Source organism: Mus musculus, chromosome 11 (assembly GCF_000001635.26).
Source record: "Mus musculus strain C57BL/6J chromosome 11, GRCm38.p6 C57BL/6J".
Taxonomy (NCBI): Eukaryota; Metazoa; Chordata; class Mammalia; order Rodentia; family Muridae; genus Mus; species Mus musculus.
Window position 1 is genome coordinate 28336071 of NC_000077.6, and position 4158 is coordinate 28340228.

The following is a 4158-nucleotide window of genomic DNA, read 5'->3' on the forward strand; positions in this document are numbered from 1 at the left end:
TGATTAAAACTCCCATAATGTTATGTTACATGAAAAGCAAAATCCAAATCTAAAGCTTAAAAAAAAATGTTATTTTCAAATGATATGTTTCCAGGCAGTCTGGTGGCTCAATTGGAGAAAAGACAAAGTTTATCAACTTGAGGAGCAAGGGAGGTGGTCCAGTTACAGACAGATACTGCTGGCCTTGAATAAGCAATAGTAGAACATAATAAGTAATTTCAGATTGACAAATTTGAAAGTTACGTTAAAATAAACACTTCTTGGCAGATACATACTGTCAATATGTCCTGAAACATGCATTAATTTCCACTTATTTATATATTATTTCTTTCTTTCTTTCTTTCTTTCTTTTTTTTTCTGAGCTCATTCAGTCGTATTTATTGAGCAGCAGCTATGTGTTCAGCAATGAGAATACAGAAAAGAATGAGGTTTCTGCCCTCATGAGCTTACAATCTAGCAGCCAGCCCGCCATTTTCACCCAGTCTACACAGTTTGATTTTTGTGGGTTTTGTTTTTGTTTTTTGGTTTTTTGTTTTTTTCAAGGCAGGGTTTCTCTGTGGAGCCCTGCCTATCCTGGAACTCACTCTGTAGACCAGGCGGGCCTTGAACTCAGAAATCTGCCTGCCTCTGCCTCCTGAGTGCTGGGATTAAAGGCGTGCTCCACCACTGCCCGGCTCTGTCTACACAGTTTTAAAGTGATAATAAGAACATAGAGAAAATGCATACTGCTGAAGTGGGGCCAAAAAAGACAAAGAAAAAAAACTGACTAGTTAGGATTCTCAAGGTGCAAAGCAGAAGGGTGTGGTGCACTGAGAACAGCTTCTCTGCTAACTGAGGCAGGAGGAGACCTCACGGCTTGCAGGACAAGGACTGTGAGGGGGCGAGGAAGGCAGGGCCTGACTTGCACAAGGCTTCTTGAATTTAGGGCTTTATTCCAAAAGCACGAGAAACCCACTGAAGATCCGAGGCAGAAAGTAAGATACTTAGGTTTGTGAAGGCAGAAGTAGAAAATGGGCATCAGGAAGTTTCCCAGATGGTTATTCTGTTAGACAAAAGGACAGATTCCAAAGGTTCTTAGAGATGGAGCTGATGAGTGCTTGGGTATACAGGGAAAGGAGTGTGTGTCTAACAAGAAGTTGTGAACAGGCAAGTGACCTCTGAGTCCTGGCGAGCCAGGGCTACATAATGAGTCACACACCCCCGACATGAAACACACCCCCACCCCATCCCAGGAAAATAATCTACAAGTGGAATGTCCTGGAAAAGAGACAAGCTTGGGCAAATGAGCACACCCCAGAGCATTCCCTCAGGATGTCATGGAAGAAACGGCTTTGGCTCTCAAATAGTTTAAATAAGATCATTTATGAGCTTACTAAATATCACGATTGATGGATCCAAACAATTTATGGACTCTTAGGTTGCATGGGACTAAGTGAACGACTTCAGCATCAGCAGATTAAGAAATCGCTGAAATCCGGAGTTTGAGCCCCACCTCAGCTCAGCTTCCTACAGTCACCTTCTCAGAAGACAGTGTGTCCCACCCAGTGTCTCATGGAGGTCGTGGCACCGCACCCTGCGTCCCAGGCCACCACTGGGAAGATGCAAGCTCCTTGACTCTTACTTGCCTGTGGCTGCTGCAGGGATGTTCACTGACCAGTTACTATGTTGTTGTTTTGGTTTTGTTTTGAGACAGGTTTTCTCTATGTATCCCTGGCTGTCCTGGCATTTGTTTTGTAGGCCAGACTGGCCTGGAAATCATGAAATCCACCTGCCTCTGCTTCCGGGTGCTGGGATTAAAGCCACCACGCCTGGCACTATTTGTCTCTTAGTCTTAATTCCCTTCCTCTGTTAGGGATAAAGGGAACCAGATGAAGTCAGTCACCATGAGAGCTGTCTGCCTCTCTTAGCTCCCCTCTTCTGACCCCAACAAACCTCTTTTAGGGTCACCATTTGACAAATCCAACTGTCTTTCTTGTTGTCTGTTAGTGGCAAGGCCTACTGGAAAAAAAAAAAGGTACCCATTTGTGGGTCCCTCACTACAATGTCTTGGCCTACAGGCCCTTTCTCCATTCTGGTTTTTCATAGAGTCAGGAAATACCTATCTTCTTGCACCCAAACAGTCAAAAATCCTATGATATCAACAAGGAAGTAGCCTCAGTTGCCAGTGCTTGGCTGAAATTTAGCCTTCCCTGCCTTTGTCTCTAGAGTACTCTCTTAACTCCCTTCAAACACAACAAATATTGAGTACACAATAGGCTGACATATCCCCATCAGGCAACAAGCCTAGGACAAGCTCACATTCCAAACACACGGTTTGAGAGCAGCCGTTGGAAATGTGAGCACTAGGCAAGGCTACTGAGGATGCTCCTTTACACTGGAAAATGCCTGGCTTTCAGAGCTCGGCAGGCTTGGGCACTGTGGCTCTGCCGTAACTGACAATGTGCACTTGTGCTACAGAACCCTGGGAAATTCCTAAGGAATTATCTGTGAAATAGATAATTAGTCTTAATTAAGAATAATGTAGTCACCTTATAGGATAGCTGAGTTGAACAGTGTAAAACTCCAGCAAAATCTCAATCCTAAATTAACTGCATTCACGTTTCCTGGGGCACCAACTAATAAAGACCTTTAGAGAAGTCAGCCCCCCACCTATGATTGGTGATGCTAATTTCCAAATCCTGTCTTTGTAAATCTCACCTTCCTACAAACATCACATTCTCACCTTTGCCAAAAAAGTTCTTCCATCCCTTCGTCACTGTGTCTCTAACTACTAAAAAGTTTTGCCTGAGCCTTACTTCCTCCTCATATTCCTGAGAGACTCTAGTTCTCTTACAGGGATTCTTTCTAGGACCCCTCTAATACTCTTTGAGCAAATCACCCATGAACAAAGGAGCCAGGGATAAGGCCCTTGCATGTCAGAAAGGCCCAAGAACCACGGACTGATTCTCAGAAGGGAACAGAGGTGTAGGCCAGGCCCCACAGACCCACACCTCTTTCCCTCAAGGCACAGAAAGAGGCAAACTCCAACATCTTGAGTCTACACGCACATCTCCTTTCCTAGAGCTCTGTGAGGTCATCATTGAAGTAGAGCAGTATTGCAGGTGTGTGAAGTTTACCATCCATGTTAAGATAGTCAAACTCTTCTTCCTCATCCCGGATCCCGTTTTCTTCCAGGGTTTGATACATGTTCAAATTCTTCCCATCGTATTTCCATGTGTAGCTGGCAGCATGTGCATTATAGGGGAGATAGCGGTGTAGGATTTCCCACATTGATTCCTGAGCCCCCACCTGCAGTGTGTGCTCCTGCGTTGCAAGAGTGTTAATAATACGGATGTTCCGGGTCCGAGCAGACAGTCGTCCCACCTGGTAATTTGCCCCCTTCCACCAGGGTACTCCGAAATCATTGGCCCAATCTGAACGGGGCAGTGGCGGCGGGATATGCACGAAGCGGCCCCGCGGGGTAAGGTATCTTATGCAACCAGTGAGTGGATCTATATGCTTGCGAATGTCTCTAGTCTGTGGATCAAACCAGTGACTTATGTCCTGGCCTGCGACCTCCAGGATGGGTTTCAACAGTAGGTCCCCTTTGAATTCCTCGACAAGCGGTGTTAGATTGTAAACAAATCCCAGGTAAGACACCCATAGGTCCTCGGGCTGGTTGTGTTCCGCTACTTCTGACGGCGTGAAATACCGACGTTGAAAATTATCCAAGTCTGGCCCGGCTACTAGGCCCCGGCGCGGCATGGCTCCTGGTCTACAAGAGGCACAGGCTCCCTCAGCTACCTTCTCGCTCCTCCGCAATCTTAAAGCTATCAGGTCCAAGAACTACCTGAAGTGCGTTTGTCGCTGACATGGAAACCATTGTCCCTTTCCAGCCACCGTCCACAGTAGTTAGTTATACGTATGCAGGGCGGGGTTTGGGCTGTGCGTGTCCACCAGAAGCATTCCGGATTCCGGCTGGCTTCGAGCCTACTGTGGTTGAATTCATTCTTAGAGGAAATGAAGACAGTCAGTTTCATAACGGAGTGTAGGCTAGATGAGTTAGGGGTAACAGAAAGTATCGACGAGGAGACTAGAATAGAGGGTTTTTTAATCACCAGATTTCCATATTATTTATTTCATATCAAACAACAGAAATTTAGTTAACACAGTTCTAGA

The 4158-nt window shown here is 45.6% G+C and overlaps 1 pseudogene; it reads right to left on the minus strand.

Moving 5' to 3' along the window:
- Positions 1–2835: 2835 nt before the first annotated feature.
- Gm6685 (predicted pseudogene 6685) lies at positions 2836–3797 on the minus strand (annotated as a pseudogene).